Source organism: Pelophylax lessonae (assembly GCF_965119305.1).
Source record: "Pelophylax lessonae genome assembly, chromosome: 3".
NCBI lineage: Eukaryota > Metazoa > Chordata > Amphibia > Anura > Ranidae > Pelophylax > Pelophylax lessonae.
The window spans coordinates 479,277,469-479,295,823 of NC_138770.1; the positions used below are offsets into that span (position 1 = coordinate 479,277,469).

At 46.2% G+C, this 18,355-nt stretch overlaps 1 protein-coding gene and 1 pseudogene across 2 annotated transcripts in view; one reads left to right on the plus strand and one right to left on the minus strand.

Moving 5' to 3' along the window:
• The window catches only part of LOC309549438 (protein unc-93 homolog A-like), a 911,642-nt gene that overhangs the window by 9,610 nt on the left and 883,677 nt on the right, over positions 1-18,355 (minus strand). The window lies entirely within an intron of this gene.
• On the plus strand, positions 575-11,830 carry LOC309550176 (annotated as a pseudogene). The gene is made up of 3 exons: positions 575-696; positions 8,267-8,341; positions 10,329-11,830. The product of its transcript is annotated as an uncharacterized misc_RNA (transcript).

Genomic DNA, 18,355 nt, shown 5'->3' on the forward strand with positions numbered 1-18,355 from the left:
CCAGACACGGCTAGGCATTTGTTTTGCTATTATTTCTTCTGGTTGTTTTTCCTTAAAGCACTGTACAGCACCTGTATATAGACTTGTATATAGCACCAATAAACACCGCACTGTTTGTCACTACCTCACTGGATTTGGTATCTGTGCCTGAAAGACTGCTTATCCCAGTATCCCAGGGAGCTTTGCACCTGCTACCTGTTCCCCAGCTTACAATATATATATATATATATATATATATTACAGGAAGGTTGCTACATGTCACCACCAATATTTGGGTTATGACCCTTTTTAAGGGAAATATTTTATGTATTCAGGGGTCTCACCCATGATGGGTGAGGAATATCAGGACAGTCAAGTAAAAGAGAGGACTGACTCGCAGTCCTCTCAACATTAGTAGTGGTATATATGGGACCCGGAATTTTGGAGGTCCAGAGTGACATTCGGGTGAGAAAAGGACCTCCACTCCTGACTATGGGGACTCCGGTCCCTAAGCATACCCCAGGAAGCAGCACATAAGGCAGAGGCTTGTGGGTGGAGTAGGAGTTGAGAGGAGAGCTGGCTGAGTGCATGCAGTATGCTGAAAACTGACAAATATCTGAAACTGGACGCTGATAACCCTGGGGTAAATCCCGTATATGAACCTTATGTAATGGCTGGCTACACTCACATCCAGTATCATCAGAGCAGTCAGCCATTGTACATGATCACGTCCACAGCAGTACAATTTACACCTTGTGGGGGAAATGTGGAAACATTTTATATGATATTTTCGTTATTAATGAATATTATTATTGAAATTATTTGAAGCAAATAACTTAAAGCCACTCTGTTGCCAGATTACTAATTTTCTTTTAAATTTATAAGATTGTGTTATTTTACCTATAAATGACTGAGTGATGCCAACTTAGATGTTATATAAGCACTACTTAGAGCTGTTGCTTAAGTGACACTCTATAGTTTTCCTCTCCACTCCTCTAGTGACGAGCTGAACGTACCTGGGTTCAGTAAACTTTATTAAAGTTTGATTACCGAATATGAACCCTACTGAAATCAATGGAAGCCGAATGTTAAAAACCAGTTCTAGCTATTTTCTTGGTTGACAAAGGATTGGTTTGGTTTGGATTGGATTGGATTGGTTTGACAAAGGATTGGAGAAAAACTGCCCAGGTGGACAAACAGAATGGTATAGAATGCATTTATACCAGACTTTTATCCACAATAAGAAAGGTAAAAACCAAAGGTTTTTAACATCATAGCGGAGAAAGAGAAGGGAGTGAGTCGAGTCTAGTGAAACAAAGGCTGGCCGTTTGTGGTTAAGACACACTTTATTTCAGTTTTTGAATATTTGTTGCTTTAGACCAAAGCTTACTTTCTTTGTCCCCTGTGGAAGTTAGAAACACAGCTTAGCAAAAGGACCTTGTATTTTGCAGCTTTGCTCTTTTGTATAACAAAGGGGTATTCTGTATTAATATTTGTGGATAGGTCTATTAATTGGGGGAGAAACCTATACTGAAGTCCTCTACAAGGTTCCCAGTTTATACAACCTTAAGGGGTTTTATATGGGGTTGTGATATATGTGTTAACTTTTCCTTTTCAGCATCTCTGTTGTAATATCAGTTTTGTTCAAAAGGATAGCAATAGATTATCAGTCGGTGTTGGTTTTGGCGGCAGATTCTGTGTTTTAGTATATCAATCGATTTGTGCATTTGCTAAAATAGTTTTTTGGCAGGAACTCGTTTATTAGTGAAACTGGTGGTTGTTTTAGACGCTGAAGTTTGAGTTGAAGCATAGACATCCCGTTTTTTGCACGGAGTTTCCATTTTAGGTGGCGGATTGCGCCGCACAACTGAAAATCAGTATTCCGTGAGGATAGTTATTGTCTACACCAGGGCCGGACTGGCGTATCGGGATACCGGGATATTTCCCGGTGGGCCGCCGGCCCTGGGGCCGCTTTGATAGGGCCGCCTGCAGAGCGCCGCTTTAAGTATTGCCGGCCGCCCGCAGTGCCGCTTTAAGGATTCCATTGATTGGGGCCGCTCGCCGCTGATTGGCCGCTCGTGCTGTCCGCCGATTGGCCGGCGGCCGCTGACGCTGTGCAACCAGGCTGCGTGCACTGCCCCGGCCCCCTCTGCGCTCCCGCTGTGCCTGTGAGTGGCATGACGTCACGGCGGGGCGGCTGGCCGGCTGCGCCTGCGCGGTGGACGGCGGTGCTGGCTCTGGCTGGTGAATCTTTTCAACTGGAGTCTGGCACAACGATCCCTTCCCCCTCCCAGTCTCCCACACTGCACGCACGCCAGCATGTGATCGCAGGTCAGAGGTCAGCTCCAGTCCAGTTTGGCGGTTTTCATGCTGGCAGACTGTCGAGTGTGTGTGCTGTGTGGTGTGTCCCATCCAGTCGTTGTGCCTGGTAAGTAGTATATCATCATGCTGCCAATGAATGGGGGCAATGCTGTGCGCTCTGCAATGAATGGGGGCAATGCTGTGGCGCTCTGCAATGAATGGGGGCAATGCTGTGCGCTTTGCAATGAATGGGGGCAATGCTGTGCGCTCTGCAATGAATGGGGACAATGCTGTGCGCTCTGCAATGAATGGGGGCAATGCTGTGCGCTCTGCAATGAATGGGGTCAATGCCGTGCGCTCTGCAATGAATGGGGGCAATGCTGTGGCGCTCTGCAATGAATGGGGGCAATGCTGTGCGCTCTGCAATGAATGGGGGCAAAGCTGTGCGCTCTGCAATGAATGGGGGTAATGCTGTGGCGCTCTGCAATGAATGGGGACAATGCTGTGCGCTCTGCAATGAATGGGGGCAATGCTGTGTGCTCTGCAATGAATGGGGGCAATGTAGTGCGCTCTGCAATGAATGGGGGCAATGCTGTGCACTCTGCAATGAATGGGGGCAATGCTGTGGCGCTCTGCAATGAATGGGGACAATGCTGTGCGCTCTGCAATGAATGGGGGCAATGCTGTGCGCTCTGCAATGAATGGGGGCAATGCTGTGGCGCTCTGCAATGAATGGGGGCAATGCTGTGGCGCTCTGCAATGAATGGGGGCAAGGCTGTGGTGCTCTGCAATGAATGGGTGCAATGCTGTGGCGCTCTGCAATGAATGGGGGCAATGCTGCAACGAATGGGGGCAATGCTGTGGCGCTCTGCAATGAATGGGGGCAATGCTGTGGCGCTCTGCAATGATCATTGGGGGCAATGCTGTGGCACTCTGCAATGATCATTGGGGGCAAGCCTGTGGCACTCTGCAATGATTGGGGGCAATGCTGTGGCACTCTGCAATGATTGGGGGCAATGCTGTGGGCACTCTGCAATGAATGGGGGCAATGCTGTGGTCGCTGTGCATTGAAAGGGTGGCACGCTGGTCACTGTGCATTGAAAGGGTGGCACGCTGGTCACTGTGCATTGAAAGGGTGGCACGCTGGTCACTGTGCATTGAAAGGGTGGCACGCTGGTCTCTCTGCATTGAAAGGGGGGCACACAGCGCTGGTCACTGTGCATTGAAAGTGGGGCATGCTGGTCACTGTGCATTGAAAGGGGGGCACGCTGGTCACTGTGCATTGAAAGGGGGGCACGCTGGTCACTGTGCCTTGAAAGGGGGGCACGCTGGTCACTGTGCCTTGAAAGGGGGGCACGCTGGTCACTGTGCCTTGAAAGGGGGGCACGCAGTGCTGGTCAATGTGCATTGAAAGTGGGGCACGCTGGTCACTGTGCATTGAAAGGGGGGCACGCTGGTCCCTGTGCATTGAAAGGGGGCATGCTGGTCTCTCTGCATTGAAAGGGGAGCATGCTGGTCACTGTGCATTGAAAGGGGGCACACTGGTCATTCTGCATTAAAAGGGGGCACACTGGTTATTCTGCTGGGAAAGTCGGAACTGGTTACTAAAATTTTTGAATCCCACCACTGACTATAGAATCATCAAAACTTAAAAAGGGAGTCCCAGGCCCCCTTCCCCCACTCTCAAAAAAAGTCAGCAGCTTAAAATACTGTGGCTGCTTTTAGCCAGCGCTTCATGGTCTTACATTTTTACAGTGGGTTTTGCCTCTCTGGTTATTTATGAAGTGATTTAACTGAAAGTCTTTTCCTTTTTTATGCAGTGGGTCATTTGGACAAGGGCAGACATCCTGTGTTTAGAAGGCAACTCTAGGCAAAAGGTAAAATCAGTGAGTTATCAGCTAATGCCGTCTGGGAATGTAACTGTATTAGAAAGTTCCCTTAATTTACATTAATACTCTGAGCTTTACAAAGCACATCTCGTTAAGATTTAGCAGGTTTTTCACAGTGCTTCTGGGGGGGACTGCAGTATTCGTCATAAGTCTCAGCTGTATAACCACCCCTTCTATTAGTAGCAGCAGAGAAATTTTGGTGCTGGAACTATGGACCATACCAATTGCATTTCAGGGGCTATAAATAAGGCCTTGCAGAATGTAATGATACTTGAAACAAAAAAAGATTTAGTAAGTGGTCAGCCATCTACTCAGAATGAAAACCAGAGTAAAAATGAAATCTACTCCACAACAGCCTTTCTCAACCATGTTAACACAGAGGAACCCTTGAAATAAGTTTCAGGTCTCAGGGAGGGAACCCCTGATAATAATTAATATATCTACAGTTCATGGTACATAAAGTAAAGCCTAGTGTGGGCCGAATATCGGATGGCATCAGTCGGTTCAATAGAACCCGGCCGACATTGCACTTTTATTGCACATATATGTTAATTAATGCATATTAGCACAATAGTCCCTTTTTTAAATTGTATTTATTACTGCATTTTTTGCACATTGCATCATTTACACAGCGTATTTTAGTATATTGTATGAATTATTTTATAGTCAAATTTATTGTTATCCAGTATATGTTGTGCAAATCAACCTGTATAATCAGCTGCTATGCCTGTGCAAATGTGGGCCGCCAACCTGCATACATGGGAACCAGGCCTAAAGCAATAGTAAAGTAATTTATAAATAAAAACACCGGTCCTCCTTCAGGTTTAACCACTTCTGGACCGCAAGGATTTGCCTCTTTAATGACCAGGCCATCGAATCAGAGCTGAGCGTCAGAACCAGTCATCACCTGGTAGGCCAGACACTGATGGCTTTATTTTTCATATGATTGAATACTAATAATACCGTATACCATGGCAAAACTTTAATTAATCGCAGCATGTAAATCTGACACCATTGCATGCCTACATTGTATTAGGAGGAGAGGAACAGCATTGTATTAGGGGGAGGGGAATCAGCATTGTATAAGGGGGGCATTGTATAAGGGGGAGGGGGGGTCGGGGCAACAGCATTGTATTAGGGGGAGGAAGGGTCAGAATTTTATTAGAGGGAGGGGGTCGGGGGGACAGCATTGTATTAGGGGGGAGGGTCCACATTGTATTGGGGGGGGGGGGGATCAGCATTGTATTAGGGCCCCTAATACAATGCTGACCCCCCCCCTCCCGTAATACAAATGTATCATTTTTCATGATATCCACAGAACTTTATCTAGATGAAGTTGTGTTGGTGCCTGAAGTATCCATTTGAAAACTTTTTTTTTTTACTTCACACATTTGTAAAGTACTGCATTGTGATTTATTTCTTTAAATTGTTGTACCAGTGAGGTGATACAGAAACAACCTGGACTCTGGAATATTGCTGAGGCTGAGATTTTATACCTGCACAGAAGGCAGAGCATAGGGTGAGACATCATTCAGAGAAATATCGCGAAAAAAAAACTCCTGTTGATCTATACCTGCTGTTGCAGGCTTGCACGTGTTATTCTGTTGATGTATACCTGCTGTTGCAGGCTTGCACGTGTTATTCTGTTGATCTATACCTGCCGTTGCAGGCTTGCACGTGTTATTCTGTTGATCTATACCTGCCGTTGCAGGCTTGCACGTGTTATTCTGTTGATCTATACCTGCCGTTGCAGGCTTGCACATGTTATTCTGTTGATCTATACCTGCTGTTGCAGGCTTGCACGTGTTATTCTGTTGATCTATACCTGCCGTTGCAGGCTTGCACGTGTTATTCTGTTGATCTATACCTGCCGTTGCAGGCTTGCGCGTGTTATTCTGTTGATCTATACCTGCCGTTGCAGGCTTGCGCGTGTTATTCTGTTGATCTATACCTGCTGTTGCAGGCTTACACGTGTTATTCTGTTGATCTATACCTGCCGTTGCAGGCTTGCGCGTGTTATTCTGTTGATCTATACCTGCCGTTGCAGGCTTGCACGTGTTATTCTGTTGATCTATACCTGCCGTTGCAGGCTTGCACGTGTTATTCTGTTGATCTATGGAGAGAGAGAGAGAGAGAGCCAAGCGCCGATCTGAGTGTAGCACAGCAGTAATTTTAATGACACACAATAAAATCGTTACTCACAAGAGGTCCATAAAAACAGGCATTGGTAAAATCCAAGAGGGGAAGGTCTCTGGGGTCACATCCGAGGTGGAACATCCAGTCAGGCGGTGCCGCTGTGATGAGGGAGGACAGCCGATGGCCTCATGTCGGAGGCGGGAGACGTGCAGGTCCTCTGTGGTGGTGGAGCAGCGTGGGACCGCCGGTCGGATGGTTGTGACGTCACTTCCGGAGACAGCAGGGAATCAAACGGCGACGCGTTGCGGAGCTCCGCTCCTTCTTCAGGCCGTGCAGGGGCCATTTTGGATGTGGTATTTATGCCCATAGTCCGGGACAAGAACTATAGTGGCTCAGGAAGGACAAAATTGGGGAAGGGCGAACCAGCAATGGGATTGTTATCTACATAGAGAGTGGTGGAGGCTAGAGAAGGGAGGAGGGAACTGTGTGGGAAGGGGGGGGGGGGAAGGGAAAAACGGGGGGGGGGAGGGCAAGAGGGGGTGGAGGAATGGCGGGGGGGGGGAAAAGAAAGGGAAAAAGAAGAAAGGAAAAGGGGGAGGGAAGAATGTGCTGACTTGACTGGATGTTTTGGTATTGGGGCCAATAACAGTGTAACACTACAGGATGAGTGTACATGGTATGGAGAGTAGTGTGCATGAAGGGACTAGATTATATTTTAGGACAGGAACGGTCCGTGCGGTGAGAGCGCACATGTGTGGATGTATACAGTAAGGACAATTGATATGAAAAAGAAGAAGTAATAAATAAATAAAATAAATAAATAAATAATTAAATAAATAAATATATATGTGAAGGGTGTAGTCAGGGAATGTTTGGACTGGTGCAACATGATTGGATTGATTGTGTGACATGTATGAACCTACGCATGAGGGCAAGAATGGGGGGGGGGGGAAGGGGGAGGGGGGAAAAAATGTGTGCGTGCGTGAATGCGTATTACTGCACGCATGTTCGCAAGCATGTGTATATGCGGGATAGCACATATACACAAACATACAACAGCACACCCACACACGCACACCTATGGGAAGTTGGTGTGCCAATGAGTGGGCGGGTGTCGTGCGGGGCATATATGGAGTTAGGTCATACTATGAATCGAATGATGGTAGAGAAACTATGTGGGCAAGATTAACTAATATATGGGGACCCACTCAAAGAACTCATTGCCCCAACCCCTACGATTCACCACACAGTTCCATACTAAACACAGACAAATGGAAAAGATCTTACGAAAACACTGGTCCATCTTATCAGAGGACCCCCATTTAAAATCCACCATCCCTTCTGTTCCCAAAGTCTCATACAGAAAATCCTCAAACATCAAAAATCTCATTGCCTCGAGCAAACTCAAATCAACCACCCCCCACCCCACCACCACCATCTGCCTCATCCCCCTCATAGGGATGTTCCAGTATCGCAAACCCTTGTGCCTCACTTGCGCCCATGTTCAACACGGACAGAAAGAGTTCACTGTGAAAGGCAAAAAACACCAAATCAAACAATTCTACAACTGTTCCACAGACTATGTCATATACTGTCTAACCTGCCCATGTGGACTATTCTACGTAGGCCGCACCATAAGACCCCTTAGGAAATGATTTGGTGAGCATCGTCGGCTGGTCGAAAAAGGGAAGGACAAACACAGTGTCCCCAGGCACTTTGCAGAGTTCCATAACCAATCTCCCTCCGGACTCAAGGTGTGGGTAATTGAGTCAATTCCTAATACCTTGCCCAGGACAGAGCGTTTCAAGCGGTTGTGCCAGAGGGAAACCTTCTGGATTTACTCCCTTGAAACGCTCTCGCCTGGGGGCCTGAACGAAGAAATTGAAATTAATGTGCTGCTGTAGCCCATCTCCCTAAGTAATATTTCTTGTGGTATTCTAACATGATCATTTTCTGCCCAGGTTCTTCCTTCCGTCTTCCAGAGACCTTTTTGAACCCTCCCGTCATATGCTTCTTCATATCAAGCCAACACCAAAGTAAGTACCCATATATTAGTTAATCTTGCCCACATAGTTTCTCTACCATCATTCGATTCATAGTATGACCTAACTCCATATATGCCCCGCACGACACCCGCCCACACATTGGCACACCAACTTCCCATAGGTGTGCGTGTGTGGGTGTGCTGTTGTATGTTTGTGTATATGTGCTATCCCGCATATACACATGCTTGCGAACATGCGTGCAGTAATACGCATTCACGCACGCACACATTTTTTCCCCCCTCCCCCTTTCCCCCCCCCCCATTCTTGCCCTCATGCGTAGGTTCATACATGTCACACAATCAATCCAATCATGTTGCACCAGTCCAAACATTCCCTGACTACACCCTTCACATATATATTTATTTATTTAATTATTTATTTATTTATTTATTACTTCTTCTTTTTCATATCAATTGTCCTTACTGTATACATCCACACATGTGCGCTCTCACCGCACGGACCGTTCCTGTCCTAAAATATAATCTAGTCCCTTCATGCACACTACTCTCCATACCATGTACACTCATCCTGTAGTGTTACACTGTTATTGGCCCCAATACCAAAACATCCAGTCAAGTCAGCACATTCTTCCCTCCCCCTTTTCCTTTCTTCTTTTTCCCTTTCTTCCCCCCCCCCGCCATTCCTCCACCCCCTCTTGCCCTTTCCCCCCCCCCGTTTCCCCCCCCCCCTTCCCCCTCCCCACACAGTTCCCTCCTCCCTTCTCTAGCCTCCACCACTCTCTATGTAGATAACAATCCCATTGCTGGTTCGCCCTTCCCCAATTTTGTCCTTCCTGAGCCACTATAGTTCTTGTCCCGGACTATGGGCATAAATACCACATCCAAAATGGCCCCTGCACGGCCTGAAGAAGGAGCGGAGCTCCGCAACGCGTCGCCGTTTGATTCCCTGCTGTCTCCGGAAGTGACGTCACAACCATCCGACCGGCGGTCCCACGCTGCTCCACCACCACAGAGGACCTGCACGTCTCCCGCCTCCGACATGAGGCCATCGGCTGTCCTCCCTCATCACAGCGGCACCGCCTGACTGGATGTTCCACCTCGGATGTGACCCCAGAGACCTTCCCCTCTTGGATTTTACCAATGCCTGTTTTTATGGACCTCTTGTGAGTAACGATTTTATTGTGTGTCATTAAAATTACTGCTGTGCTACACTCAGATCGGCGCTTGGCTCTCTCTCTCTCTCTCTCCTGAAACCATACAGGGTCGCTTCACCCTCTACAAGCCTGCAGCCATCCAAGTGTCCAGCTATTGGATTACATTCCACCATCTGTCCACAGTATATTTTTGCAGTCACTCCACTGTCTGTTTGCGCCACTTCTCTCCCCCCTCTGCCTTCTGTTGATCTATACCTGCCATTGCAGGCTTGCATCATGTGTTATTCTTTTGATCTATAGCTGCCCTTTGCAGGCTTGCACGTGTTATTCTGTTGATCTATACCTGCCGTTGCAGGCTTGCATGTGTTATTCAGTTCATGTCTGCCATATGGTATTACATTGTTCTATACCTGAAATGCAGGGCTAGGATTTGTTTTTATGTTGGTTTTTTTATTCTCTGTACGGGTAATCTATCTGCTTCATCCTTTTTACCCTGCATTGCTTAATGTGGGTAGTAAAGTCTTGCTCCGCTGATGTATATAATGCTTTTGTACATTGGCTTAAAAAAAGTGTCTCATGTTGAGTTCATAAAAATTGTAATACCAGGCTTTACCCCTGGCAAGCTTTTTATTTCTGAAATATATAATTTGGCTTCATTGGGACATGTTTCCCAAATTTTCACATGACCCAGCGGACATTTTATAAGCAATTTGATTAGAATTACCCTTCTAATCCATCCACTCCCATAGTTTGGGATTCTGGATCATTTTGCCCATGGTTCAGATGTAATTCATTTGTTTTGTAGCTGAATCAAATATAGCAAATATATTCCTTTTTTTTTTAGTGATTGCCATGGATAAGAAGGGTGAAGGTAAAAGAAAACAGAAAGGTGGAGCAGAAAAAGAACGTGAAAAAAAAAACTGTTAGAAAAAGATGCACACCAGTATAAAAAAGTCAGTAGCTTGTTTAAGATGGTGGCAACAAAGCATGACTTACCACCTGCATCTACAGATGAAGACAGTGGTGCTAGCTGTAGCACAGCAATGCATAGCGCTGTGCAAAGTACTGTACAGTTTGATGTAGATACTGATGCAGGTGAAGATAGTGTCCATTGTATTGAAGCTCCTGTTGAGCTAGAAACTGAAGAACATGAAGAAGGATCATTATCAACAGAAGATATTCCAGAAGTAGTTGGCATTAGGGAGGGCATGTCTGACACAGTTGATGATAAAATGTGGTTTATCAGACCAAAATCGGAAAATTTAGATTCCTTCTTATTATTTCATCCATGCCAACCAGTTGTCCTTTCTTTTAATTCCAAAAAGTTATATCAGAGGAGGGATGGAAAGAAGCCTAACTGGTTGACATATTCACATGGACATGGTGCTTTTTTCTGCATGGTGTGTCTAGCTTTCAGTAAAAAGACAGAAGACAGTGCTTTTATTAATGGTTGCATTGATGAAAAGCACATGTACCAGCGAATTGAAGAGCACGAAAGAAGTAACCTTCACAATAATAGCTCTGAATCCTTTTTGATGAGGTTGAAGAATATGAACATATCTAGTCATTTCTTCGAGAAACAAACAACAGCCAGGAAAGAGGAAGTGAAGCAAAAACGTGCCATCCTAGAGCGGATAGTTGAAACCATCAAGCTGATTGGAAAAAGAGGCCTAAGCTATCGGGCAACAGCTGAAGCAGCATATACTTTAGAAAATGAAAAGTTGGACCATGGAAATTTCCTTGAGATTTTGCTACTCCTAAGCAAATTTGATCCCTTGCTGCGAAATCACCTTGATACAGTTATTAAAAAGAGTAAAAAGCAGCATCAAAGTGCAAAAAGTAGCAAAGGACGTGGTGGCTTTGTTACATTAATTTCAAAAACAACAGTTAACAACATCATCTGTGTAATTTCAGCACTTCTGAAAAAAGGTATTGCCCAAGAGATCAGAGATGCTGGCATGTTCTCAATACAGCTTGATACAACTCAGGATATAAATGTGTCAGACCAGTGTTCGGTAATAATTCGGTATGTCACAGATGTGGTCCATGAACGTTTGGTTGCTGTAGTAAACTGCACATCCACAACAGGGAAGGCTTTGTGTGAACTGGTTTGCGATGTGTTGGAATCCATGGAAATTGATGTTGCAAACTGTGTTGGGAACTCAACAGATGGAGCTTCTAATATGCAGGGTCAGTACAATGGATTCAGCACTTGGCTGAGTAATAAAGCACCTGGCCAGATTCATGTGTGGTGCTATGCACATGTACTAAATCTGGTTATGATGGACGTCACAAAGATATCTGTTCAGTCAGTATTGTTGTTCGGCTTGTTAAACTCCTGTGCTGTAACTTTGTTACCTTTTTAAAAAGTTTTTTTGCATTTACTACTGTTTTGTGTGTTTGAGTAATTTACTGTATATATGTTGTTAATAAAGTTTGGAAACTATTTGTTTCCTATACTTTGAAGTAAAGCTCTTTGATTATTCTTTATTTGGACAATTTTGATGGGACTGGCACAATTTCATGGATAATGGTCTACTGTGATATTTGGAACAATAGGGGTTCTACATAAAGAGCTATTGTGGGGCAAAGTTTTAAATGTAGTCTAATCACCATAACAATAAAGGGTCTAATCTTGATGATTGCGCCACGTTTACAACTTTTTTGTGCTCTTTATATACAAGTCCTTTGTGTGCTTTTATATCGGTCTTATCTATAAATAATGCTCTCATTAAATGTGCTTTAAAATGCATGATTTTACCTTTTTATGAACAAGAACTCAACGTTGTGCTGGTATGAGGACGCAATGCTATGGGGCTGGTATATAATTTTTTCCGGGGCTGGTATGTAATTTTTTCCAGGGCTGGTTTTCATACCCAGTCCGGCCCTGGTCTACACTATATTTATAATCTGGTCGATCATAAGATCTGTTTTTTCCTGTTTTTAGAATCCTCTTTTTATTTGCTCTACCTTTTGTTTTTACATACTTCTATTGTGGCTGGTGGTTCTCAGTGCCACCATTTTGTGTCAACCTCGTGTTTAGCCACCATCTTGTTTTAGCATTGAGACCCATGTAGTTGTAACACAATTTCCTTTGTGTGGCGGCCATTTTGGGTTCTACATCCCCATTTTGTTTGGTGGTGTTGAAACCCACATGGCTGAGCCACCATTTTGAGTTTCACCACACCACCATTTCTGTCTCCTTTTTTTAGTGTTGGCATTTCTAAACATTTTTAAAATTTCTGTTTAAAGGGGCAACCTTGTTATAGAGCTATTACATAATTTTTGTACTGTATTTTGGTTTTAAGTGGAGTTTTCTTCATTTTAATTGAAAATCAAGCATTCAGAGATGTTCTAGGATCACTGCGGTTGTTTTTAGCTAGCCTTGTTCGTCTTTTTGTTCAAATTTAGCGTTTATATCCAACCCATCTGTTTTTTTGTGTTTTATTTCTGTTTTCAGAGGTAACTATTTTGTTTTATAACTGTTCTCAGTTTTTGGTAAGCATTTGTGTTTAAGCTGTTTTTTAGGGTATTTTGTCCTATTTTTGTTGTGTAACTGTAAGTTTCTAACGATAGACTACAGTGTGGAGTGTAACTGATCCATTTTTATATTGGATTCAGTTTTTGGTTAGAAATGGGTCTATTTTGTGCTGAGTAGTGGTTATTTCTCACGGAGGTAGTGTTTTCGGTACTGCAGGTTGGGTTTTAGTTAGAGAGGTTGTACCTTCCAGTGTACAATCAGTAACCGGCATCTCAATTTAATTTTTTATGTAATATCAAAGAAAAGACTGAAGCCAATGTTTGTATAGTGAGGACTTTAATTGTGCTTTCAGGGTTGTTTGGCTACAAGCGTTAGATTGAAACAAACGTGTGTACTTTCGCCTGGTCTACGAGAAATGGTGAAAGCGACATGCTTGTTTCAGCCTCCAACGTGTGAGAAGTAGATACTGAAATCCTTCCCACGTGTGGCCATGCAAAATAATCAGAGTTGGGGAGCGAGTGGTAGTTGCTGAACTGTATATTCATACAAATCCACTGGGTTGAGGTTTCTAGCAGTCTGGCAGGGAAGCTGTGTAAATTAATCGGAGTCCGGAAACAAGCCGACGCTGTCAAAGGAGGCACCTGGCAGTGTTGCTCCTAAACTAGGTGTGAAAGAGTGATGATTTGAATCGTCATGGGCCATGGGCCCTCCATGCAAGGGGAGGGGGAACCAAGGCCCCCCAAAAGGCCAAACAGGTTTGCGGTACATAAAGTCTGTGTTTTGGGATCGGGTCATAAGACCCTCTGGAAGTGGCATAAGTGGTCCAGTGGAAAAAGTTGGTGCATCCCTTTGGAAGGTACTTTTGATGTCTGGAGATGGGAGGAGTTCATTATTGAATTTAGGATTACGCTCCAGGCAACAAAGATGCTAGACGTAGCACAATTATGGTTTCAGAGATCTATCATGGTCCATAAGCAAGGTGTACATGAGGCGGTTTCAGTCTTTCAGTGAGGGAAGTGGAGGAAGCTCTTTCTGGGCTAACTTTACTAAGATGAGCCAGATCCCCTGACACTGAACCTGACACTGTCTCTCCTGATTCGCGGCCTGTTATTGACTCTACTATCTCTGCACTTTCATCTCCGTTTTCTTCAGCTCACAATACAGACCTTGATACTGTTAACACCCTCTCACCTCACATTGTCTCTATCTCTCAACAGCCTGACATAACACCTGAACCCTCTTCTTCTAACTCTGTGGCAAACTAAGAGTTATTTTAACAGGTCTGCTATGGATGTGGAAAGTCAGGACACATCAGGCATATTTGTCCGACCAATCCGGGTGGTCCACGGGGGAAGTGGTAGTTTATTCCGGAGGATCTGGAAACTCCAAAGGTAGATATGGTCAGAAACGACTATGACTGTCAAAGGGTGTTGGTAAACCAGTGTCAGCCCACATCAATCTATTAGTCGAGGAATTAAAATATCCCCTTCCTTTCCTCATTGACACCGGTGTAACCCAAACTGTTCTAAGATCTCATGACCTTAAAGGTAGGGATGATCGAATGGTTCAGGTCGACCATCGGTTCGACCCGAACATTGGGTGTTCGAAATTCGGCCGAATTCCGAACTTTATGCGGTAAAAGTTCGGTATTCGGTCACCAGAACCGTCCAAAATGCAAAGGGACAGGAAGTGGGCTTTAAAAGCCTGTGATTGGCCCAGAAACGTCAGCAAAAGCCAATGAAGGGGCAGGAGTCTGCTAGGAACGTGATTGGAGTAACTACGGGGATCAGAGGCCAATCAAGAGTGAATACGCCCCTCAGTATATAACATAGCCCCGCCTAACCTCTAGCACAGTAATACAGAGTCTGTGGAAGAGAGTGGAAGCATTTCTGTTACTCCTGCTTTGTTACACAACGTTTGCTGCATAGCCGAGTGCTACTATCAGCAGAAGAGCATTCAGCTTACAGACAGTCAGTGTAGTTAGAAATACATTGATTGTGCTGTTTATTTGAGTTAGAAAAAAATACAAATTTAAAGGGACAGTGTCAGTTAGAAATTGTCTTCTGCTGTATGGAGCTGTTCTTTTAGTGTGAGGAAAGGGATATGCAGTGTAGTTAGGGTACTATATACCACTATAATTAGATTCAACAATCTAGTTTTTGTAGGGATAGTAAAAGTGTCAGGGTACCGTCTAGTGAGCACGTTGCACTGCTGATATATCTACAGCAGGTATACATGCTTGCTAGTCAGCAAAATACATTGCAGCGATACACACATCTGCTGTAGTTAGCGACAACTTTGGGTCGCATAGCAGTGTGCATTTTGCAGGTGAATTTCACCGCCCAGAGTTGCCAAAGCCTCAGTGACAACTTAATGCCTGTTCTTGTAAGCGTTAAGTCCACTGTGCAAAAGGCTTTGCTACTGTGCGTCACACACATCTGCTGTGCTGTATTCAGCGACAACTTTGAGTCGCATAGCAGTGTGCGTTTTTCACCACGCAGAGTTGCCAAAGCCTCAGTGAGAACTATGTCAGGTAGACCAAGGAAAGGCATACGTGGCCCTGCTGCGGAAAGGAGCACAGCTTCTAGGGTGTCTAGAGGCAGGGGTGGACGTGGTGGTCAGTCCTCAGCCAGGCCACCATTGCGATTGTTCTCCTGCAGTGGCCAAGCCACAGTACGTACAGGAGGTGGTGGACTATATTACCAAACCCTCATCATTGTCATCATCTGCAACTACAGTGACCCAGGCAGAGAAAAGTGGTCAGTCTTTTGCAGTTGGCAGAACAAATAAAGATGAGTCCATGTCCACCTCACGTCCTCCCTTAGACCCAACTTCAGACATGGCAGAGGAGTCAGCTGAGCTGTTTGACCACAGTGTCGGCCATCTACTCCAGCCTGATGCTCAGTCCTTTATGGAGTCTGATGTTGGGTCTAAGGTTGAGGAGGAGGCAGAGCAAGCAAGAGGGGAGAGCAGACGGCGCACTCCATCTAAGGCCGCGCCTGTTGTCTCCTGGGCCACGCCTGATGCTCAGTCCTTTATGGAGTCTGATGTTGGGTCTGAGGTTGAGGAGGAGGCAGAGCAAGCAAGAGGGGAGAGCAGACGGCCCACTCCATCTAAGGCCGCACTTGTTGTTTCCCAGGCCACTATACAAACCTCTTCTTGCTGGGCCTTTTTGACATCTTATGCAGATCGAACAGTTACGATCTGCAAGATTTGTCATAAGGGAATAAAACGTGGCAAAAATGTCAACCACTTGGGTACAAGCTGCCTAACCAGGCATTTGACAACCCACCACTTGGCCCGTTGGCAGGAGCATTTGAAGAACCCGCAAAAGGGCCAAAGATCGGTCAGTCGGCCTCCTAGTCCTCCTCGCGCTCCTCCTCGTGCTCCACCTGCACATCAGCCTGTCCCTGCTATAGTCACTCGTCACCTGTTGGCAGCCTCCACTGACAGGGATGATGATATAGCAGGCAGTGTCGCATCTACCTCCAGCACACCACCAGCTGTAACATCTAGACGCCAAATTTCGATTCCACACATGCTGGAACGAAAAAAAAAAGTATGCTCCCCGCCACCCACATGCCCAGCGTCTAAACAGTAGTTTGGCAAAACTACTGGCTCTGCAACTCTTACCATTTAACCTGGTAGAGTCTGCTCCCTTCCGCGACTTTGCAAAATGTGCAGTTCCACAGTGGCAGGTGCTAAGTCGGCATTACTTTGCCCGTAAGGCCCTGCCATCCCTATACCAACATATGGAAGGCAATGTAGTGTCATCCCTGGCCAAGTCAGTCAGCCGTAAGATACACCTGACGGCTGACACTTGGTCAAGCAAACATGGGCAGGGACGGTACATTTCAGTCACTGCTCGTTGGGTGACACTGCTTGCCAGCGGAAGGGATTGTAGCCAGAGCTCGGTGCTGCAGCCAATATTGCCCCCACATCTGCAAACAGCTGGTGGTGTCGCTGATCCGGGTAGATCGATCACTTATACCCCCTCTTGCTCCTCCTCCTCATCCTCCTCCATGCCCTCCTCTGCAGCATGGTCCTTTGAATATGATGAGGTACCACGTAAGCGTTCAAAGTCTATGTCTCAGGCCAAAAGGTGTCATGCAGTGCTGCAGCTTGTGTGTCTAGGGGACAGGCAGCACACTGCCCCTGAGATTCTTGGGGCTCTGCAGGCACAGGCCCAGAGGTGGTTGACCCCACGCCAGCTGCAGGCAGGAATGGTGGTTACCGATAATGGGTCAAACCTCCTGGCCGCCCTTCGGCAGGGAAAGTTGACCCATGTGCCATGCCTGGCGCATGTCCTGAATCTCGTGGTACATCGGTTTTTGAACTCGTACCCGGGAATGCAGGATGTGCTAAGGATGGCAAGAAGGGTGTGCAGTCACTTCAGGCGGTCGTACACTCGCTGGAACTCCACCTAAGCTATGCTGCAGCGCCTGTACACGCAGCAGAGGGCCCTCAATGAATATCTCTGTGAGTACGGCACCAGCACTGGCTCAGCGCGCCTGGGCTTCTTTTTGCCACGGCAGTGGCTTTTGATTAAGGATGCATGTGCTGTCCTCTCGCCATTTGAGGAGGCCACAAGGATGGTCAGCCGGGACAGCACATGCATCAGTGACACCCTACCGGTACCGTTTTTGTTGGAGCACACTCTGCGTGGCATTATGGACAGGGCACTGGAGGCAGAGCAGCAGGAGGAAGAGGAGGACTTCCTTGCCTCTCAAGGCCCCCTTTATCCTGAGAATCCTGACCCCATTATGCCTAGCTCCCAGAGGCCCGAGCAGGATCCAGGGGTGGAAGAGGAGGAGGGGGAGGACGATTCTTTGGGAACTTTTGCAGGCTTTGAGGAGGAGGAGGAGGAGGAGGAAGACATGCGGCAATCTGCAAGGCCTAATTTGACTCCCTCTGGACACTTTGGAGTAGTACGTGGCTGGGAGGAGGAGGAGCACGTTCAAGATCATGTCATTTTGAGTGACCCTGAGGAGTCAGCTTCTGAGGCCTTTGCTAATTTGCGATGCATGGCAAACATCATGCTTCCAAGCCTGTGAAAGGACCCCAGAATCAAGGCCATTAAAGAGACTGACCACTATTGGTTGGCCACCCTACTTGACCACCGGTACAAGTCAAAAGTCTCTGAGCTTTTCCCATCCACCCAGAGAGTCCACAGGATCAAATCCCTTGAGGAAAGTCTCAAGAGGATTCTGGTGAACACGTTCCCCGACTCCCGTAGGGGGCAGGGGCGGGGACAACCTACCATGAACTCTACTGCGGGTCACGGGAGGAGCATTGGAGAAGGCATGCGGTTAACGTATGCCTTTCGGTCTTTTTTTAGTCCTCACCGCCCAGGCCTCTCAGCTGCCACATCGCACCGACAGCGTCTGCATCACATGGTGGACGATTACGT